The sequence below is a fragment of the Copadichromis virginalis genome, linkage group LG18, assembly GCF_057382275.1.
Source record: "Copadichromis virginalis isolate Kocher_CV1m ecotype Utaka linkage group LG18, C_Virginalis_male_GT1.1, whole genome shotgun sequence".
Lineage (NCBI taxonomy): Eukaryota > Metazoa > Chordata > Actinopteri > Cichliformes > Cichlidae > Copadichromis > Copadichromis virginalis.
Window position 1 is genome coordinate 31,900,876 of NC_140635.1, and position 24,541 is coordinate 31,925,416.

Sequence of the window (24,541 nt, forward strand, 5' to 3'; positions counted from 1 at the left end):
TCAAACGGCTTCAAAACCTGTTTTCCTAGCACGGGGATATTGAGTTCTATAAGATAAAGCCATAAACATGTTTGTCTGAGTCTTCTATCAAAGGTTACAGCGATTTATATGAAGTTGTACAAAAACGCTTTATTTCGCCAAGACAGTGTGTTTCTCACTGTTACATGCATTTGAATGGGAAACTCGCCTGAAACAAAGTATAGGTTTTCATTATGTGAATAATTTTAAAATCTTAGCTCAAACGGCTGCAAAACCTGTTTTCCTAGCACGGGGATATTGAGTTCTATAAGATAAAGCCATAAACATGTTTGTCTGAGTCTTCTATCAAAGGTTACAGCGATTTATATGAAGTTGTACAAAAACGCTTTATTTCGCCAAGACAGTGTGTTTCTCACTGTTACATGCATTTGAATGGGAAACTCGCCTGAAACAAAGTATAGGTTTTCATTATGTGAATAATTTTAAAATCTTAGCTCAAACGGCTGCAGAACCTGTTTGCCCAGCACGGGGATATTGAGTTCTATAAGATAAAGCCATAAACATGTTTGTCTGAGTCTTCTATCAAAAGTTACAGCGATTTATATGAAGTTGTTCAAAAACGCTTTATTTCGCCAAGACAATGCGTTTCTCACTGTTACACGCATTTGAATGGGAAACTCGCCTGAAACAAAGTATAGGTTTTCATTATGTGAATAATTTTAAAATCTTAGCTCAAACGGCTGCAGAACCTGTTTGCCCAGCACGGGGATATTGAGTTCTATAAGATAAAGCCATAAACATGTTTGTCTGAGTCTTCTATCAAAAGTTACAGCGATTTATATGAAGTTGTACAAAAACGCTTTATTTCGCCAAGACAGTGCGTTTCTCACTGTTACATGCATTTGAATGGGAAACTCGCCTGAGACACAAAGTATAGGTTTTCATTATATGAATAATTTTAAAATCTTAGCTCAAACGGCTGCAGAACCTGTTTGCCCAGCACGGGGATAATGAGTTCTATAAGATAAAGCCATAAACATGTTTGTCTGAGTCTTCTATCAAAAGTTACAGCGATTTATATGAAGTTGTACAAAAACGCTTTATTTCGCCAAGACTGTGTGTTTCTCACTGTTACATGCATTTGAATGGGAAACTCGCCTGAGACACAAAGTATAGGTTTTCATTATGTGAATAATTTTAAAATCTTAGCTCAAACGGCTTCAAAACCTGTTTTCCTAGCACGGGGATATTGAGTTCTATAAGATAAAGCCATAAACATGTTTGTCTGAGTCTTCTATCAAAAGTTACAGCTATTTATATGAAGTTGTACAAAAACGCTTTGTTTCGCCAAGACAGTGCGTTTCTCACTGTTACATGCATTTGAATGGGAAACTCGCCTGAAACAAAGTATAGGTTTTCATTATGTGAATAATTTTAAAATCTTAGCTCAAACGGCTGCAAAACCTGTTTGCCCAGCACGGGGATATTGAGTTCTATAAGATAAAGCCATAAACATGTTTGTCTGAGTCTTCTATCAAAAGTTACAGCCATTTATATGAAGTTGTTCAAAAACGCTTTATTTCGCCAAGACAATGCGTTTCTCACTGTTACACGCATTTGAATGGGAAACTCGCCTGAAACAAAGTATAGGTTTTCATTATGTGAATAATTTTAAAATCTTAGCTCAAACGGCTACAAAACCTGTTTGCCCAGCACGGGGATATTGAGTTCTATAAGATAAAGCCATAAACATGTTTGTCTGAGTCTTCTATCAAAAGTTACAGCGATTTATATGAAGTTGTACAAAAACGCTTTATTTCGCCAAGACTGTGTGTTTCTCACTGTTACATGCATTTGAATGGGAAACTCGCCTGAGACACAAAGTATAGGTTTTCATTATGTGAATAATTTTAAAATCTTAGCTCAAACGGCTGCAAAACCTGTTCTGTTTGCCCAGCACGGGGATATTGAGTTCTATAAGATAAAGCCATAAACATGTTTGTCTGAGTCTTCTATCAAAAGTTACAGCGATTTATATGAAGTTGTTCAAAAACGCTTTATTTCGCCAAGACAATGCGTTTCTCACTGTTACACGCATTTGAATGGGAAACTCGCCTGAAACAAAGTATAGGTTTTCATTATGTGAATAATTTTAAAATCTTAGCTCAAACGGCTGCAGAACCTGTTTGCCCAGCACGGGGATATTGAGTTCTATAAGATAAAGCCATAAACATGTTTGTCTGAGTCTTCTATCAAAAGTTACAGCGATTTATATGAAGTTGTTCAAAAACGCTTTATTTCGCCAAGACAATGCGTTTCTCACTGTTACATGCATTTGAATGGGAAACTCGCCTGAAACAAAGTATAGGTTTTCATTATGTGAATAATTTTAAAATCTTAGCTCAAACGGCTGCAGAACCTGTTTGCCCAGCACGGGGATATTGAGTTCTATAAGATAAAGCCATAAACATGTTTGTCTGAGTCTTCTATCAAAAGTTACAGCGATTTATATGAAGTTGTTCAAAAACGCTTTATTTCGCCAAGACAATGTGTTTCTCACTGTTACATGCATTTGAATGGGAAACTCGCCTGAAACAAAGTATAGGTTTTCATTATGTGAATAATTTTAAAATCTTAGCTCAAACGGCTGCAAAACCTGTTCTGTTTGCCCAGCACGGGGATATTGAGTTCTATAAGATAAAGCCATAAACATGTTTGTCTGAGTCTTCTATCAAAAGTTACAGCGATTTATATGAAGTTGTTCAAAAACGCTTTATTTCGCCAAGACAATGCGTTTCTCACTGTTACACGCATTTGAATGGGAAACTCGCCTGAAACAAAGTATAGGTTTTCATTATGTGAATAATTTTAAAATCTTAGCTCAAACGGCTGCAAAACCTGTTTTCCTAGCACGGGGATATTGAGTTCTATAAGATAAAGCCATAAACATGTTTGTCTGAGTCTTCTATCAAAGGTTACAGCGATTTATATGAAGTTGTACAAAAACGCTTTATTTCGCCAAGACAGTGTGTTTCTCACTGTTACATGCATTTGAATGGGAAACTCGCCTGAAACAAAGTATAGGTTTTCATTATGTGAATAATTTTAAAATCTTAGCTCAAACGGCTGCAAAACCTGTTTGCCCAGCACGGGGATATTGAGTTCTATAAGATAAAGCCATAAATATGTTTGTCTGAGTCTTCTATCAAAAGTTACAGCGATTTATATGAAGTTGTTCAAAAACGCTTTATTTTGCCAAGACAATGCGTTTCTCACTGTTACATGCATTTGAATGGGAAACTCGCCTGAAACAAAGTATAGGTTTTCATTATGTGAATAATTTTAAAATCTTAGCTCAAACGGCTGCAAAACCTGTTCTGTTTGCCCAGCACGGGGATATTGAGTTCTATAAGATAAAGCCATAAACATGTTTGTCTGAGTCTTCTATCAAAAGTTACAGCGATTTATATGAAGTTGTTCAAAAACGCTTTATTTCGCCAAGACAATGCGTTTCTCACTGTTACACGCATTTGAATGGGAAACTCGCCTGAAACAAAGTATAGGTTTTCATTATGTGAATAATTTTAAAATCTTAGCTCAAACGGCTGCAAAACCTATTCTGTTCCCCCAGCACGGGGATATTGAGTTCTATAAGATAAAGCCATAAACATGTTTGTCTGAGTCTTCTATCAAAAGTTACAGCGATTTATATGAAGTTGTTCAAAAACGCTTTATTTCGCCAAGACAATGCGTTTCTCACTGTTACACGCATTTGAATGGGAAACTCGCCTGAAACAAAGTATAGGTTTTCATTATGTGAATAATTTTAAAATCTTAGCTCAAACGGCTGCAGAACCTGTTTGCCCAGCACGGGGATATTGAGTTCTATAAGATAAAGCCATAAACATGTTTGTCTGAGTCTTCTATCAAAAGTTACAGCGATTTATATGAAGTTGTTCAAAAACGCTTTATTTCGCCAAGACAATGCGTTTCTCACTGTTACATGCATTTGAATGGGAAACTCGCCTGAAACAAAGTATAGGTTTTCATTATGTGAATAATTTTAAAATCTTAGCTCAAACGGCTGCAGAACCTGTTTGCCCAGCACGGGGATATTGAGTTCTATAAGATAAAGCCATAAACATGTTTGTCTGAGTCTTCTATCAAAAGTTACAGCGATTTATATGAAGTTGTTCAAAAACGCTTTATTTCGCCAAGACAGTGCGTTTCTCACTGTTACATGCATTTGAATGGGAAACTCGCCTGAGACACAAAGTATAGGTTTTCATTATGTGAATAATTTTAAAATCTTAGCTCAAACGGCTGCAAAACCTGTTCTGTTTGCCCAGCACGGGGATATTGAGTTCTATAAGATAAAGCCATAAACATGTTTGTCTGAGTCTTCTATCAAAAGTTACAGCGATTTATATGAAGTTGTTCAAAAACGCTTTATTTCGCCAAGACAATGCGTTTCTCACTGTTACATGCATTTGAATGGGAAACTCGCCTGAAACAAAGTATAGGTTTTCATTATGTGAATAATTTTAAAATCTTAGCTCAAACGGCTGCAGAACCTGTTTGCCCAGCACGGGGATATTGAGTTCTATAAGATAAAGCCATAAACATGTTTGTCTGAGTCTTCTATCAAAAGTTACAGCGATTTATATGAAGTTGTTCAAAAACGCTTTATTTCGCCAAGACAGTGTGTTTCTCACTGTTACATGCATTTGAATGGGAAACTCGCCTGAAACAAAGTATAGGTTTTCATTATGTGAATAATTTTAAAATCTTAGCTCAAACGGCTGCAGAACCTGTTTGCCCAGCACGGGGATATTGAGTTCTATAAGATAAAGCCATAAACATGTTTGTCTGAGTCTTCTATCAAAAGTTACAGCGATTTATATGAAGTTGTTCAAAAACGCTTTATTTCGCCAAGACAATGTGTTTCTCACTGTTACATGCATTTGAATGGGAAACTCGCCTGAAACAAAGTATAGGTTTTCATTATGTGAATAATTTTAAAATCTTAGCTCAAACGGCTGCAGAACCTGTTTGCCCAGCACGGGGATATTGAGTTCTATAAGATAAAGCCATAAACATGTTTGTCTGAGTCTTCTATCAAAAGTTACAGCGATTTATATGAAGTTGTTCAAAAACGCTTTATTTCGCCAAGACAATGCGTTTCTCACTGTTACACGCATTTGAATGGGAAACTCGCCTGAAACAAAGTATAGGTTTTCATTATGTGAATAATTTTAAAATCTTAGCTCAAACGGCTGCAAAACCTGTTTTCCTAGCACGGGGATATTGAGTTCTATAAGATAAAGCCATAAACATGTTTGTCTGAGTCTTCTATCAAAGGTTACAGCGATTTATATGAAGTTGTACAAAAACGCTTTATTTCGCCAAGACAGTGTGTTTCTCACTGTTACATGCATTTGAATGGGAAACTCGCCTGAAACAAAGTATAGGTTTTCATTATGTGAATAATTTTAAAATCTTAGCTCAAACGGCTGCAAAACCTGTTTGCCCAGCACGGGGATATTGAGTTCTATAAGATAAAGCCATAAATATGTTTGTCTGAGTCTTCTATCAAAAGTTACAGCGATTTATATGAAGTTGTTCAAAAACGCTTTATTTTGCCAAGACAATGCGTTTCTCACTGTTACATGCATTTGAATGGGAAACTCGCCTGAAACAAAGTATAGGTTTTCATTATGTGAATAATTTTAAAATCTTAGCTCAAACGGCTGCAAAACCTGTTCTGTTTGCCCAGCACGGGGATATTGAGTTCTATAAGATAAAGCCATAAACATGTTTGTCTGAGTCTTCTATCAAAAGTTACAGCGATTTATATGAAGTTGTTCAAAAACGCTTTATTTCGCCAAGACAATGCGTTTCTCACTGTTACACGCATTTGAATGGGAAACTCGCCTGAAACAAAGTATAGGTTTTCATTATGTGAATAATTTTAAAATCTTAGCTCAAACGGCTGCAGAACCTGTTTGCCCAGCACGGGGATATTGAGTTCTATAAGATAAAGCCATAAACATGTTTGTCTGAGTCTTCTATCAAAAGTTACAGCGATTTATATGAAGTTGTACAAAAACGCTTTATTTCGCCAAGACAGTGCGTTTCTCACTGTTACATGCATTTGAATGGGAAACTCGCCTGAGACACAAAGTATAGGTTTTCATTATGTGAATAATTTTAAAATCTTAGCTCAAACGGCTGCAAAACCTGTTCTGTTTGCCCAGCACGGGGATATTGAGTTCTATAAGATAAAGCCATAAACATGTTTGTCTGAGTCTTCTATCAAAAGTTACAGCGATTTATATGAAGTTGTTCAAAAACGCTTTATTTCGCCAAGACAATGCGTTTCTCACTGTTACATGCATTTGAATGGGAAACTCGCCTGAAACAAAGTATAGGTTTTCATTATGTGAATAATTTTAAAATCTTAGCTCAAACGGCTGCAAAACCTGTTTGCCCAGCACGGGGATATTGAGTTCTATAAGATAAAGCCATAAACATGTCTGTCTGAGTCTTCTATCAAAAGTTACAGCGATTTATATGAAGTTGTTCAAAAACGCTTTATTTCGCCAAGACAATGCGTTTCTCACTGTTACATGCATTTGAATGGGAAACTCGCCTGAAACAAAGTATAGGTTTTCATTATGTGAATAATTTTAAAATCTTAGCTCAAACGGCTGCAAAACCTGTTCTGTTTGCCCAGCACGGGGATATTGAGTTCTATAAGATAAAGCCATAAACATGTTTGTCTGAGTCTTCTATCAAAAGTTACAGCGATTTATATGAAGTTGTTCAAAAACGCTTTATTTCGCCAAGACAATGCGTTTCTCACTGTTACACGCATTTGAATGGGAAACTCGCCTGAAACAAAGTATAGGTTTTCATTATGTGAATAATTTTAAAATCTTAGCTCAAACGGCTGCAAAACCTGTTTTCCTAGCACGGGGATATTGAGTTCTATAAGATAAAGCCATAAACATGTTTGTCTGAGTCTTCTATCAAAGGTTACAGCGATTTATATGAAGTTGTACAAAAACGCTTTATTTCGCCAAGACAGTGTGTTTCTCACTGTTACATGCATTTGAATGGGAAACTCGCCTGAAACAAAGTATAGGTTTTCATTATGTGAATAATTTTAAAATCTTAGCTCAAACGGCTGCAAAACCTGTTCTGTTTGCCCAGCACGGGGATATTGAGTTCTATAAGATAAAGCCATAAACATGTTTGTCTGAGTCTTCTATCAAAAGTTACAGCGATTTATATGAAGTTGTTCAAAAACGCTTTATTTCGCCAAGACAATGCGTTTCTCACTGTTACATGCATTTGAATGGGAAACTCGCCTGAAACAAAGTATAGGTTTTCATTATGTGAATAATTTTAAAATCTTAGCTCAAACGGCTGCAGAACCTGTTTGCCCAGCACGGGGATATTGAGTTCTATAAGATAAAGCCATAAACATGTTTGTCTGAGTCTTCTATCAAAAGTTACAGCGATTTATATGAAGTTGTACAAAAACGCTTTATTTCGCCAAGACAGTGCGTTTCTCACTGTTACATGCATTTGAATGGGAAACTCGCCTGAGACACAAAGTATAGGTTTTCATTATGTGAATAATTTTAAAATCTTAGCTCAAACGGCTGCAAAACCTGTTCTGTTTGCCCAGCACGGGGATATTGAGTTCTATAAGATAAAGCCATAAACATGTTTGTCTGAGTCTTCTATCAAAAGTTACAGCGATTTATATGAAGTTGTTCAAAAACGCTTTATTTCGCCAAGACAATGCGTTTCTCACTGTTACATGCATTTGAATGGGAAACTCGCCTGAAACAAAGTATAGGTTTTCATTATGTGAATAATTTTAAAATCTTAGCTCAAACGGCTGCAGAACCTGTTTGCCCAGCACGGGGATATTGAGTTCTATAAGATAAAGCCATAAACATGTTTGTCTGAGTCTTCTATCAAAAGTTACAGCGATTTATATGAAGTTGTTCAAAAACGCTTTATTTCGCCAAGACAATGTGTTTCTCACTGTTACATGCATTTGAATGGGAAACTCGCCTGAAACAAAGTATAGGTTTTCATTATGTGAATAATTTTAAAATCTTAGCTCAAACGGCTGCAAAACCTGTTCTGTTTGCCCAGCACGGGGATATTGAGTTCTATAAGATAAAGCCATAAACATGTTTGTCTGAGTCTTCTATCAAAAGTTACAGCGATTTATATGAAGTTGTTCAAAAACGCTTTATTTCGCCAAGACAATACGTTTCTCACTGTTACATGCATTTGAATGGGAAACTCGCCTGAAACAAAGTATAGGTTTTCATTATGTGAATAATTTTAAAATCTTAGCTCAAACGGCTGCAGAACCTGTTTGCCCAGCACGGGGATATTGAGTTCTATAAGATAAAGCCATAAACATGTTTGTCTGAGTCTTCTATCAAAGGTTACAGCGATTTATATGAAGTTGTACAAAAACGCTTTATTTCGCCAAGACAGTGTGTTTCTCACTGTTACATGCATTTGAATGGGAAACTCGCCTGAAACAAAGTATAGGTTTTCATTATGTGAATAATTTTAAAATCTTAGCTCAAACGGCTGCAAAACCTGTTTGCCCAGCACGGGGATATTGAGTTCTATAAGATAAAGCCATAAATATGTTTGTCTGAGTCTTCTATCAAAAGTTACAGCGATTTATATGAAGTTGTTCAAAAACGCTTTATTTTGCCAAGACAATGCGTTTCTCACTGTTACATGCATTTGAATGGGAAACTCGCCTGAAACAAAGTATAGGTTTTCATTATGTGAATAATTTTAAAATCTTAGCTCAAACGGCTGCAAAACCTGTTCTGTTTGCCCAGCACGGGGATATTGAGTTCTATAAGATAAAGCCATAAACATGTTTGTCTGAGTCTTCTATCAAAAGTTACAGCGATTTATATGAAGTTGTTCAAAAACGCTTTATTTCGCCAAGACAATGCGTTTCTCACTGTTACACGCATTTGAATGGGAAACTCGCCTGAAACAAAGTATAGGTTTTCATTATGTGAATAATTTTAAAATCTTAGCTCAAACGGCTGCAAAACCTATTCTGTTCCCCCAGCACGGGGATATTGAGTTCTATAAGATAAAGCCATAAACATGTTTGTCTGAGTCTTCTATCAAAAGTTACAGCGATTTATATGAAGTTGTTCAAAAACGCTTTATTTCGCCAAGACAATGCGTTTCTCACTGTTACACGCATTTGAATGGGAAACTCGCCTGAAACAAAGTATAGGTTTTCATTATGTGAATAATTTTAAAATCTTAGCTCAAACGGCTGCAGAACCTGTTTGCCCAGCACGGGGATATTGAGTTCTATAAGATAAAGCCATAAACATGTTTGTCTGAGTCTTCTATCAAAAGTTACAGCGATTTATATGAAGTTGTTCAAAAACGCTTTATTTCGCCAAGACAGTGCGTTTCTCACTGTTACATGCATTTGAATGGGAAACTCGCCTGAGACACAAAGTATAGGTTTTCATTATGTGAATAATTTTAAAATCTTAGCTCAAACGGCTGCAGAACCTGTTTGCCCAGCACGGGGATATTGAGTTCTATAAGATAAAGCCATAAACATGTTTGTCTGAGTCTTCTATCAAAAGTTACAGCGATTTATATGAAGTTGTTCAAAAACGCTTTATTTCGCCAAGACAATGTGTTTCTCACTGTTACATGCATTTGAATGGGAAACTCGCCTGAAACAAAGTATAGGTTTTCATTATGTGAATAATTTTAAAATCTTAGCTCAAACGGCTGCAGAACCTGTTTGCCCAGCACGGGGATATTGAGTTCTATAAGATAAAGCCATAAACATGTTTGTCTGAGTCTTCTATCAAAAGTTACAGCGATTTATATGAAGTTGTTCAAAAACGCTTTATTTCGCCAAGACAATGCGTTTCTCACTGTTACACGCATTTGAATGGGAAACTCGCCTGAAACAAAGTATAGGTTTTCATTATGTGAATAATTTTAAAATCTTAGCTCAAACGGCTGCAAAACCTGTTTTCCTAGCACGGGGATATTGAGTTCTATAAGATAAAGCCATAAACATGTTTGTCTGAGTCTTCTATCAAAGGTTACAGCGATTTATATGAAGTTGTACAAAAACGCTTTATTTCGCCAAGACAGTGTGTTTCTCACTGTTACATGCATTTGAATGGGAAACTCGCCTGAAACAAAGTATAGGTTTTCATTATGTGAATAATTTTAAAATCTTAGCTCAAACGGCTGCAAAACCTGTTTGCCCAGCACGGGGATATTGAGTTCTATAAGATAAAGCCATAAATATGTTTGTCTGAGTCTTCTATCAAAAGTTACAGCGATTTATATGAAGTTGTTCAAAAACGCTTTATTTTGCCAAGACAATGCGTTTCTCACTGTTACATGCATTTGAATGGGAAACTCGCCTGAAACAAAGTATAGGTTTTCATTATGTGAATAATTTTAAAATCTTAGCTCAAACGGCTGCAAAACCTGTTCTGTTTGCCCAGCACGGGGATATTGAGTTCTATAAGATAAAGCCATAAACATGTTTGTCTGAGTCTTCTATCAAAAGTTACAGCGATTTATATGAAGTTGTTCAAAAACGCTTTATTTCGCCAAGACAATGCGTTTCTCACTGTTACACGCATTTGAATGGGAAACTCGCCTGAAACAAAGTATAGGTTTTCATTATGTGAATAATTTTAAAATCTTAGCTCAAACGGCTGCAAAACCTATTCTGTTCCCCCAGCACGGGGATATTGAGTTCTATAAGATAAAGCCATAAACATGTTTGTCTGAGTCTTCTATCAAAAGTTACAGCGATTTATATGAAGTTGTTCAAAAACGCTTTATTTCGCCAAGACAATGCGTTTCTCACTGTTACACGCATTTGAATGGGAAACTCGCCTGAAACAAAGTATAGGTTTTCATTATGTGAATAATTTTAAAATCTTAGCTCAAACGGCTGCAGAACCTGTTTGCCCAGCACGGGGATATTGAGTTCTATAAGATAAAGCCATAAACATGTTTGTCTGAGTCTTCTATCAAAAGTTACAGCGATTTATATGAAGTTGTTCAAAAACGCTTTATTTCGCCAAGACAATGCGTTTCTCACTGTTACATGCATTTGAATGGGAAACTCGCCTGAAACAAAGTATAGGTTTTCATTATGTGAATAATTTTAAAATCTTAGCTCAAACGGCTGCAGAACCTGTTTGCCCAGCACGGGGATATTGAGTTCTATAAGATAAAGCCATAAACATGTTTGTCTGAGTCTTCTATCAAAAGTTACAGCGATTTATATGAAGTTGTACAAAAACGCTTTATTTCGCCAAGACAGTGCGTTTCTCACTGTTACATGCATTTGAATGGGAAACTCGCCTGAGACACAAAGTATAGGTTTTCATTATGTGAATAATTTTAAAATCTTAGCTCAAACGGCTGCAAAACCTGTTCTGTTTGCCCAGCACGGGGATATTGAGTTCTATAAGATAAAGCCATAAACATGTTTGTCTGAGTCTTCTATCAAAAGTTACAGCGATTTATATGAAGTTGTTCAAAAACGCTTTATTTCGCCAAGACAATGCGTTTCTCACTGTTACATGCATTTGAATGGGAAACTCGCCTGAAACAAAGTATAGGTTTTCATTATGTGAATAATTTTAAAATCTTAGCTCAAACGGCTGCAGAACCTGTTTGCCCAGCACGGGGATATTGAGTTCTATAAGATAAAGCCATAAACATGTTTGTCTGAGTCTTCTATCAAAAGTTACAGCGATTTATATGAAGTTGTTCAAAAACGCTTTATTTCGCCAAGACAGTGTGTTTCTCACTGTTACATGCATTTGAATGGGAAACTCGCCTGAAACAAAGTATAGGTTTTCATTATGTGAATAATTTTAAAATCTTAGCTCAAACGGCTGCAAAACCTGTTTGCCCAGCACGGGGATATTGAGTTCTATAAGATAAAGCCATAAACATGTCTGTCTGAGTCTTCTATCAAAAGTTACAGCGATTTATATGAAGTTGTTCAAAAACGCTTTATTTCGCCAAGACAATGCGTTTCTCACTGTTACATGCATTTGAATGGGAAACTCGCCTGAAACAAAGTATAGGTTTTCATTATGTGAATAATTTTAAAATCTTAGCTCAAACGGCTGCAAAACCTGTTCTGTTTGCCCAGCACGGGGATATTGAGTTCTATAAGATAAAGCCATAAACATGTTTGTCTGAGTCTTCTATCAAAAGTTACAGCGATTTATATGAAGTTGTTCAAAAACGCTTTATTTCGCCAAGACAATGCGTTTCTCACTGTTACACGCATTTGAATGGGAAACTCGCCTGAAACAAAGTATAGGTTTTCATTATGTGAATAATTTTAAAATCTTAGCTCAAACGGCTGCAAAACCTGTTTTCCTAGCACGGGGATATTGAGTTCTATAAGATAAAGCCATAAACATGTTTGTCTGAGTCTTCTATCAAAGGTTACAGCGATTTATATGAAGTTGTACAAAAACGCTTTATTTCGCCAAGACAGTGTGTTTCTCACTGTTACATGCATTTGAATGGGAAACTCGCCTGAAACAAAGTATAGGTTTTCATTATGTGAATAATTTTAAAATCTTAGCTCAAACGGCTGCAAAACCTGTTCTGTTTGCCCAGCACGGGGATATTGAGTTCTATAAGATAAAGCCATAAACATGTTTGTCTGAGTCTTCTATCAAAAGTTACAGCGATTTATATGAAGTTGTTCAAAAACGCTTTATTTCGCCAAGACAATGCGTTTCTCACTGTTACATGCATTTGAATGGGAAACTCGCCTGAAACAAAGTATAGGTTTTCATTATGTGAATAATTTTAAAATCTTAGCTCAAACGGCTGCAAAACCTGTTCTGTTTGCCCAGCACGGGGATATTGAGTTCTATAAGATAAAGCCATAAACATGTTTGTCTGAGTCTTCTATCAAAAGTTACAGCGATTTATATGAAGTTGTTCAAAAACGCTTTATTTCGCCAAGACAATGCGTTTCTCACTGTTACACGCATTTGAATGGGAAACTCGCCTGAAACAAAGTATAGGTTTTCATTATGTGAATAACTTGGAAATCTTAGTTCAAACAGCTGCAGAACCTGTTTGCCCAGCACGGGGATATTGAGTTCTATAAGATAAAGCCATAAACATGTTTGTCTGAGTCTTCTATCAAAAGTTACAGCGATTTATATGAAGTTGTTCAAAAACGCTTTATTTCGCCAAGACAATGCGTTTCTCACTGTTACATGCATTTGAATGGGAAACTCGCCTGAAACAAAGTATAGGTTTTCATTATGTGAATAATTTTAAAATCTTAGCTCAAACGGCTGCAGAACCTGTTTGCCCAGCACAGGGATATTGAGTTCTATAAGATAAAGCCATAAACATGTTTGTCTGAGTCTTCTATCAAAAGTTACAGCGATTTATATGAAGTTGTTCAAAAACGCTTTATTTCGCCAAGACAATGCGTTTCTCACTGTTACATGCATTTGAATGGGGAACTCGCCTGAAACAAAGTATAGGTTTTCATTATGTGAATAATTTTAAAATCTTAGCTCAAACGGCTGCAAAACCTGTTTTCCTAGCACGGGGATATTGAGTTCTATAAGATAAAGCCATAAACATGTTTGTCTGAGTCTTCTATCAAAGGTTACAGCGATTTATATGAAGTTGTACAAAAACGCTTTATTTCGCCAAGACAATGCGTTTCTCACTGTTACATGCATTTGAATGGGGAACTCGACCGAAACAAAGTATAGGTTTTCATTATGTGAATAACTTGGAAATCTTAGTTCAAACAGCTGCAGAACCTGTTTGCCCAGCACGGGGATATTGAGTTCTATAAGATAAAGCCATAAACATGTTTGTCTGAGTCTTCTATCAAAAGTTACAGCGATTTATATGAAGTTGTTCAAAAACGCTTTATTTCGCCAAGACAATGCGTTTCTCACTGTTACATGCATTTGAATGGGAAACTCGCCTGAAACAAAGTATAGGTTTTCATTATGTGAATAATTTTAAAATCTTAGCTCAAACGGCTGCAGAACCTGTTTGCCCAGCACAGGGATATTGAGTTCTATAAGATAAAGCCATAAACATGTTTGTCTGAGTCTTCTATCAAAAGTTACAGCGATTTATATGAAGTTGTTCAAAAACGCTTTATTTCGCCAAGACAATGCGTTTCTCACTGTTACATGCATTTGAATGGGGAACTCGCCTGAAACAAAGTATAGGTTTTCATTATGTGAATAATTTTAAAATCTTAGCTCAAACGGCTGCAAAACCTGTTTTCCTAGCACGGGGATATTGAGTTCTATAAGATAAAGCCATAAACATGTTTGTCTGAGTCTTCTATCAAAGGTTACAGCGATTTATATGAAGTTGTACAAAAACGCTTTATTTCGCCAAGACAGTGTGTTTCTCACTGTTACATGCATTTGAATGGGAAACTCGCCTGAAACAAAGTATAGGTTTTCATTATGTGAATAATTTTAAAATCTTAGCTCAAACGGCTGCAAAACCTGTTTGCCCAGCACGGGGATATTGAGTTCTATAAGATAAAGCCATAAATATGTTTGTCTGAGTCTTCTATCAAAAGTTACAGCGATTTATATGAAGTTGTTCAAAAACGCTTTATTTTGCCAAGACAATGCGTTTCTCACTGTTACATGCATTTGAATGGGAAACTCGCCTGAAACAAAGTATAGGTTTTCATTATGTGAATAATTTTAAAATCTTAGCTCAAACGGCTGCAAAACCTGTTCTGTTTGCCCAGCACGGGGATATTGAGTTCTATAAGATAAAGCCATAAACATGTTTGTCTGAGTCTTCTATCAAAAGTTACAGCGATTTATATGAAGTTGTTCAAAAACGCTTTATTTCGCCAAGACAATGCGTTTCTCACTGTTACACGCATTTGAATGGGAAACTCGCCTGAAACAAAGTATAGGTTTTCATTATGTGAATAATTTTAAAATCTTAGCTCAAACGGCTGCAAAACCTGTTTTCCTAGCACGGGGATATTGAGTTCTATAAGATAAAGCCATAAACATGTTTGTCTGAGTCTTCTATCAAAAGTTACAGCGATTTATATGAAGTTGTTCAAAAACGCTTTATTTTGCCAAGACAATGCGTTTCTCACTGTTACATGCATTTGAATGGGAAACTCGCCTGAAACAAAGTATAGGTTTTCATTATGTGAATAATTTTAAAATCTTAGCTCAAACGGCTGCAAAACCTGTTCTGTTTGCCCAGCACGGGGATATTGAGTTCTATAAGATAAAGCCATAAACATGTTTGTCTGAGTCTTCTATCAAAAGTTACAGCGATTTATATGAAGTTGTTCAAAAACGCTTTATTTCGCCAAGACAATGCGTTTCTCACTGTTACACGCATTTGAATGGGAAACTCGCCTGAAACAAAGTATAGGTTTTCATTATGTGAATAATTTTAAAATCTTAGCTCAAACGGCTGCAAAACCTGTTTTCCTAGCACGGGGATATTGAGTTCTATAAGATAAAGCCATAAACATGTTTGTCTGAGTCTTCTATCAAAGGTTACAGCGATTTATATGAAGTTGTACAAAAACGCTTTATTTCGCCAAGACAGTGTGTTTCTCACTGTTACATGCATTTGAATGGGAAACTCGCCTGAAACAAAGTATAGGTTTTCATTATGTGAATAATTTTAAAATCTTAGCTCAAACGGCTGCAAAACCTGTTTGCCCAGCACGGGGATATTGAGTTCTATAAGATAAAGCCATAAACATGTTTGTCTGAGTCTTCTATCAAAGGTTACAGCGATTTATATGAAGTTGTACAAAAACGCTTTATTTTGCCAAGACAATGCGTTTCGCACTGTTACATGCATTTGAATGGGAAACTCGCCTGAAACAAAGTATAGGTTTTCATTATGTGAATAATTTTAAAATCTTAGCTCAAACGGCTGCAAAACCTGTTCTGTTTGCCCAGCACGGGGATATTGAGTTCTATAAGATAAAGCCATAAACATGTTTGTCTGAGTCTTCTATCAAAAGTTACAGCGATTTATATGAAGTTGTTCAAAAACGCTTTATTTCGCCAAGACAATGCGTTTCTCACTGTTACACGCATTTGAATGGGAAACTCGCCTGAAACAAAGTATAGGTTTTCATTATGTGAATAATTTTAAAATCTTAGCTCAAACGGCTGCAAAACCTGTTTTCCTAGCACGGGGATATTGAGTTCTATAAGATAAAGCCATAAACATGTTTGTCTGAGTCTTCTATCAAAGGTTACAGCGATTTATATGAAGTTGTACAAAAACGCTTTATTTCGCCAAGACAGTGTGTTTCTCACTGTTACATGCATTTGAATGGGAAACTCGCCTGAAACAAAGTATAGGTTTTCATTATGTGAATAATTTTAAAATCTTAGCTCAAACGGCTGCAAAACCTGTTTGCCCAGCACGGGGATATTGAGTTCTATAAGATAAAGCCATAAATATGTTTGTCTGAGTCTTCTATCAAAAGTTACAGCGATTTATATGAAGTTGTTCAAAAACGCTTTATTTTGCCAAGACAATGCGTTTCGCACTGTTACATGCATTTGAATGGGAAACTCGCCTGAAACAAAGTATAGGTTTTCATTATGTGAATAATTTTAAAATCTTAGCTCAAACGGCTGCAAAACCTGTTCTGTTTGCCCAGCACGGGGATATTGAGTTCTATAAGATAAAGCCATAAACATGTTTGTCTGAGTCTTCTATCAAAAGTTACAGCGATTTATATGAAGTTGTACAAAAACGCTTTATTTCGCCAAGACAATGCGTTTCTCACTGTTACATGCATTTGAATGGGGAACTCGACCGAAACAAAGTATAGGTTTTCATTATGTGAATAACTTGGAAATCTTAGTTCAAACAGCTGCAGAACCTGTTTGCCCAGCACGGGGATATTGAGTTCTATAAGATAAAGCCATAAACATGTTTGTCTGAGTCTTCTATCAAAAGTTACAGCGATTTATATGAAGTTGTTCAAAAACGCTTTATTTCGCCAAGACAATGCGTTTCTCACTGTTACATGCATTTGAATGGGAAACTCGCCTGAAACAAAGTATAGGTTTTCATTATGTGAATAATTTTAAAATCTTAGCTCAAACGGCTGCAGAACCTGTTTGCCCAGCACGGGGATATTGAGTTCTATAAGATAAAGCCATAAACATGTTTGTCTGAGTCTTCTATCAAAAGTTACAGCGATTTATATGAAGTTGTTCAAAAACGCTTTATTTCGCCAAGACAATGCGTTTCTCACTGTTACATGCATTTGAATGGGGAACTCGCCTGAAACAAAGTATAGGTTTTCATTATGTGAATAATTTTAAAATCTTAGCTCAAACGGCTGCAAAACCTGTTTTCCTAGCACGGGGATATTGAGTTCTATAAGATAAAGCCATAAACATGTTTGTCTGAGTCTTCTATCAAAGGTTACAGCGATTTATATGAAGTTGTACAAAAACGCTTTATTTCGCCAAGACAGTGTGTTTCTCACTGTTACATGCATTTGAATGGGAAACTCGCCTGAAACAAAGTATAGGTTTTCATTATGTGAATAATTTTAAAATCTTAGCTCAAACGGCTGCAAAACCTGTTTGCCCAGCACGGGGATATTGAGTTCTATAAGATAAAGCCATAAACATGTTTGTCTGAGTCTTCTATCAAAAGTTACAGCGATTTATATGAAGTTGTTCAAAAACGCTTTATTTCGCCAAGACAATGCGTTTCTCACTGTTACATGCATTTGAATGGGAAACTCGCCTGAAACAAAGTATAGGTTTTCATTATGTGAATAATTTTAAAATCTTAGCTCAAACGGCTGCAAAACCTGTTCTGTTTACCCAGCACGGGGATATTGAGTTCTATAAGATAAAGCCATAAACATGTTTGTCTGAGTCTTCTATCAAAAGTTACAGCGATTTATATGAAGTTGTTCAAAAACGCTTTATTTCGCCAAGACAATGCGTTTCTCACTGTTACATGCATTTGAATGGGAAACTCGCCTGAAACAAAGTATAGGTTTTCATTATGTGAATAATTTTAAAATCTTAGCTCAAACGGCTGCAAAACCTGTTCTGTTTGCCCAGCACGGGGATATTGAGTTCTATAAGATAAAGCCATAAACATGTTTGTCTGAGTCTTCTATCAAAAGTTACAGCGATTTATATGAAGTTGTTCAAAAATGCTTTATTTCGCCAAGACAATGCGTTTCTCACTGTTACACGCATTTGAATGGGAAACTCGCCTGAAACAAAGTATAGGTTTTCATTATGTGAATAATTTTAAAATCTTAGCTCAAACGGCTGCAAAACCTGTTTTCCTAGCACGGGGATATTGAGTTCTATAAGATAAAGCCATAAACATGTTTGTCTGAGTCTTCTATCAAAAGTTACAGCGATTTATATGAAGTTGTTCAAAAACGCTTTATTTTGCCAAGACAATGCGTTTCTCACTGTTACATGCATTTGAATGGGAAACTCGCCTGAAACAAAGTATAGGTTTTCATTATGTGAATAATTTTAAAATCTTAGCTCAAACGGCTGCAAAACCTGTTCTGTTTGCCCAGCACGGGGATATTGAGTTCTATAAGATAAAGCCATAAACATGTTTGTCTGAGTCTTCTATCAAAAGTTACAGCGATTTATATGAAGTTGTTCAAAAACGCTTTATTTCGCCAAGACAATGCGTTTCTCACTGTTACACGCATTTGAATGGGAAACTCGCCTGAAACAAAGTATAGGTTTTCATTATGTGAATAATTTTAAAATCTTAGCTCAAACGGCTGCAAAACCTGTTTTCCTAGCACGGGGATATTGAGTTCTATAAGATAAAGCCATAAACATGTTTGTCTGAGTCTTCTATCAAAGGTTACAGCGATTTATATGAAGTTGTACAAAAACGCTTTATTTCGCCAAGACAGTGTGTTTCTCACTGTTACATGCATTTGAATGGGAAACTCGCCTGAAACAAAGTATAGGTTTTCATTATGTGAATAATTTTAAAATCTTAGCTCAAACGGCTGCAAAACCTGTTTGCCCAGCACGGGGATATTGAGTTCTATAAGATAAAGCCATAAATATGTTTGTCTGAGTCTTCTATCAAAAGTTACAGCGATTTATATGAAGTTGTTCAAAAACGCTTTATTTCGCCAAGACAATGCGTTTCTCACTGTTACACGCATTTGAATGGGAAACTCGCCTGAAACAAAGTATAGGTTTTCATTATGTGAATAATTTTAAAATCTTAGCTCAAACGGCTGCAAAACCTGTTCTGTTTACCCAGCACGGGGATATTGAGTTCTATAAGATAAAGCCATAAACATGTTTGTCTGAGTCTTCTATCAAAAGTTACAGCGATTTATATGAAGTTGTTCAAAAACGCTTTATTTCGCCAAGACAATGCGTTTCTCACTGTTACACGCATTTGAATGGGAAACTCGCCTGAAACAAAGTATAGGTTTTCATTATGTGAATAATTTTAAAATCTTAGCTCAAACGGCTGCAAAACCTGTTTTCCTAGCACGGGGATATTGAGTTCTATAAGATAAAGCCATAAACATGTTTGTCTGAGTCTTCTATCAAAGGTTACAGCGATTTATATGAAGTTGTACAAAAACGCTTTATTTCGCCAAGACAGTGTGTTTCTCACTGTTACATGCATTTGAATGGGAAACTCGCCTGAAACAAAGTATAGGTTTTCATTATGTGAATAATTTTAAAATCTTAGCTCAAACGGCTGCAAAACCTGTTTGCCCAGCACGGGGATATTGAGTTCTATAAGATAAAGCCATAAATATGTTTGTCTGAGTCTTCTATCAAAAGTTACAGCGATTTATATGAAGTTGTTCAAAAACGCTTTATTTTGCCAAGACAATGCGTTTCTCACTGTTACATGCATTTGAATGGGAAACTCGCCTGAAACAAAGTATAGGTTTTCATTATGTGAATAATTTTAAAATCTTAGCTCAAACGGCTGCAAAACCTGTTCTGTTTGCCCAGCACGGGGATATTGAGTTCTATAAGATAAAGCCATAAACATGTTTGTCTGAGTCTTCTATCAAAAGTTACAGCGATTTATATGAAGTTGTTCAAAAACGCTTTATTTCGCCAAGACAATGCGTTTCTCACTGTTACACGCATTTGAATGGGAAACTCGCCTGAAACAAAGTATAGGTTTTCATTATGTGAATAATTTTAAAATCTTAGCTCAAACGGCTGCAAAACCTGTTTTCCTAGCACGGGGATATTGAGTTCTATAAGATAAAGCCATAAACATGTTTGTCTGAGTCTTCTATCAAAGGTTACAGCGATTTATATGAAGTTGTACAAAAACGCTTTATTTCGCCAAGACAGTGTGTTTCTCACTGTTACATGCATTTGAATGGGAAACTCGCCTGAAACAAAGTATAGGTTTTCATTATGTGAATAATTTTAAAATCTTAGCTCAAACGGCTGCAAAACCTGTTTGCCCAGCACGGGGATATTGAGTTCTATAAGATAAAGCCATAAATATGTTTGTCTGAGTCTTCTATCAAAAGTTACAGCGATTTATATGAAGTTGTTCAAAAACGCTTTATTTCGCCAAGACAATGCGTTTCTCACTGTTACACGCATTTGAATGGGAAACTCGCCTGAAACAAAGTATAGGTTTTCATTATGTGAATAATTTTAAAATCTTAGCTCAAACGGCTGCAAAACCTGTTCTGTTTGCCCAGCACGGGGATATTGAGTTCTATAAGATAAAGCCATAAACATGTTTGTCTGAGTCTTCTATCAAAAGTTACAGCGATTTATATGAAGTTGTTCAAAAACGCTTTATTTCGCCAAGACAATGCGTTTCTCACTGTTACACGCATTTGAATGGGAAACTCGCCTGAAACAAAGTATAGGTTTTCATTATGTGAATAATTTTAAAATCTTAGCTCAAACGGCTGCAGAACCTGTTTGCCCAGCACGGGGATATTGAGTTCTATAAGATAAAGCCATAAACATGTTTGTCTGAGTCTTCTATCAAAAGTTACAGCGATTTATATGAAGTTGTTCAAAAACGCTTTATTTCGCCAAGACAATGCGTTTCTCACTGTTACACGCATTTGAATGGGAAACTCGCCTGAAACAAAGTATATGTTTTCATTATGTGAATAATTTTAAAATCTTAGCTCAAACGGCTGCAAAACCTGTTTGCCCAGCACGGGGATATTGAGTTCTATAAGATAAAGCCATAAACATGTTTGTCTGAGTCTTCTATCAAAAGTTACAGCGATTTATATGAAGTTGTTCAAAAACGCTTTATTTCGCCAAGACAATGCGTTTCTCACTGTTACATGCATTTGAATGGGAAACTCGCCTGAAACAAAGTATAGGTTTTCATTATGTGAATAATTTTAAAATCTTAGCTCAAACGGCTGCAAAACCTGTTCTGTTTGCCCAGCACGGGGATATTGAGTTCTATAAGATAAAGCCATAAACATGTTTGTCTGAGTCTTCTATCAAAAGTTACAGCGATTTATATGAAGTTGTTCAAAAACGCTTTATTTCGCCAAGACAATGCGTTTCTCACTGTTACACGCATTTGAATGGGAAACTCGCCTGAAACAAAGTATAGGTTTTCATTATGTGAATAATTTTAAAATCTTAGCTCAAACGGCTGCAGAACCTGTTTGCCCAGCACGGGGATATTGAGTTCTATAAGATAAAGCCATAAACATGTTTGTCTGAGTCTTCTATCAAAAGTTACAGCGATTTATATGAAGTTGTTCAAAAACGCTTTATTTCGCCAAGACAATGCGTTTCTCACTGTTACATGCATTTGAATGGGAAACTCGCCTGAAACAAAGTATAGGTTTTCATTATGTGAATAATTTTAAAATCTTAGCTCAAACGGCTGCAGAACCTGTTTGCCCAGCACGGGGATATTGAGTTCTATAAGATAAAGCCATAAACATGTTTGTCTGAGTCTTCTATCAAAAGTTACAGCGATTTATATGAAGTTGTTCAAAAACGCTTTATTTCGCCAAGACAATGCGTTTCTCACTGTTACATGCATTTGAATGGGAAACTCGCCTGAAACAAAGTATAGGTTTTCATTATGTGAATAATTTTAAAATCTTAGCTCAAACGGCTGCAAAACCTGTTTGCCCAGCACGGGGATATTGAGTTCTATAAGATAAAGCCATAAACATGTTTGTCTGAGTCTTCTATCAAAAGTTACAGCGATTTATATGAAGTTGTACAAAAACGCTTTATTTCGCCAAGACAGTGCGTTTCTCACTGTTACATGCATTTGAATGGGAAACTCGCCTGAGACACAAAGTATAGGTTTTCATTATGTGAATAATTTTAAAATCTTAGCTCAAACGGCTGCAAAACCTGTTCTGTTTGCCCAGCACGGGGATATTGAGTTCTATAAGATAAAGCCATAAACATGTTTGTCTGAGTCTTCTATCAAAAGTTACAGCGTTTTATATGAAGTTGTTCAAAAACGCTTTATTTCGCCAAGACAATGCGTTTCTCACTGTTACACGCATTTGAATGGGAAACTCGCCTGAAACAAAGTATAGGTTTTCATTATGTGAATAATTTTAAAATCTTAGCTCAAACGGCTGCAGAACCTGTTTGCCCAGCACGGGGATATTGAGTTCTATAAGATAAAGCCATAAACATGTTTGTCTGAGTCTTCTATCAAAAGTTACAGCTATTTATATGAAGTTGTTCAAAAACGCTTTATTTCGCCAAGACAATGCGTTTCTCACTGTTACATGCATTTGAATGGGAAACTCGCCTGAAACAAAGTATAGGTTTTCATTATGTGAATAATTTTAAAATCTTAGCTCAAACGGCTGCAGAACCTGTTTGCCCAGCACGGGGATATTGAGTTCTATAAGATAAAGCCATAAACATGTTTGTCTGAGTCTTCTATCAAAAGTTACAGCGATTTATATGAAGTTGTTCAAAAACGCTTTATTTCGCCAAGACAATGCGTTTCTCACTGTTACACGCATTTGAATGGGAAACTCGCCTGAAACAAAGTATAGGTTTTCATTATGTGAATAACTTGGAAATCTTAGTTCAAACAGCTGAAGAACCTGTTTTCCTAGCACGGGGATATTGAGTTCTATAAGATAAAGCCATAAACATGTTTGTCTGAGTCTTCTATCAAAGGTTACAGCGATTTATATGAAGTTGTACAAAAACGCTTTCTTTCGCCAAGACAGTGCGTTTCTCACTGTTACATGCATTTGAATGGGAAACTCGCCTGAAACAAAGTATAGGTTTTCATTATGTGAATAATTTTAAAATCTTAGCTCAAACGGCTGCAAAACCTGTTTGCCCAGCACGGGGATATTGAGTTCTATAAGATAAAGCCATAAACATGTTTGTCTGAGTCTTCTATCAAAAGTTACAGCGATTTATATGAAGTTGTTCAAAAACGCTTTATTTCGCCAAGACAATGCGTTTCTCACTGTTACATGCATTTGAATGGGAAACTCGCCTGAAACAAAGTATAGGTTTTCATTATGTGAATAATTTTAAAATCTTAGCTCAAACGGCTGCAAAACCTGTTCTGTTTGCCCAGCACGGGGATATTGAGTTCTATAAGATAAAGCCATAAACATGTTTGTCTGAGTCTTCTATCAAAAGTTACAGCGATTTATATGAAGTTGTTCAAAAACGCTTTATTTCGCCAAGACAATGCGTTTCTCACTGTTACACGCATTTGAATGGGAAACTCGCCTGAAACAAAGTATAGGTTTTCATTATGTGAATAATTTTAAAATCTTAGCTCAAACGGCTGCAAAACCTGTTTTCCTAGCACGGGGATATTGAGTTCTATAAGATAAAGCCATAAACATGTTTGTCTGAGTCTTCTATCAAAGGTTACAGCGATTTATATGAAGTTGTACAAAAACGCTTTTCAAGACAGTGGGTTTTAGAGTCTTCATCATTAAATCTCTGGTTGCTTCATTTTTCTATCCTATATCAGATATTTTAAAGGTTAGCTTAGGTAAAGTTCCATTCTCATGGTGAGGCAAAGTGCTTTATTTGTGTGTGCGCACCTGTCATGAACGGCTATAAAAGGCCTATAATTAAAGAACAAAGCGGGGTTTGAGTTCGAGTTGCGGCAGACTGTCACTACTTGTAAATGGAACGCAGCCTTCCTACGGCGGACAGCTAATAACAGGAATCGGACGCGGTCCAGCCAAGTCCACAGCAACCACCATAGCAACCGCCTAGCATGACCTTAAAAACATATTCTGTCTTCATAACTATCAAAATCGTGAAATGATTTGCAAAGTGTGAAAGTGTTACAGCTGCAGAGAGCTATGGCGGTATCTATGGAAGCTGTTTACATAGCTAATAATATACGATGTAACCATGGAGACAGTCAGTCACTTGAGCTAGCGGTGCATGTTTACTACAGTGAATAAGGTGATTGAGTGCACAGC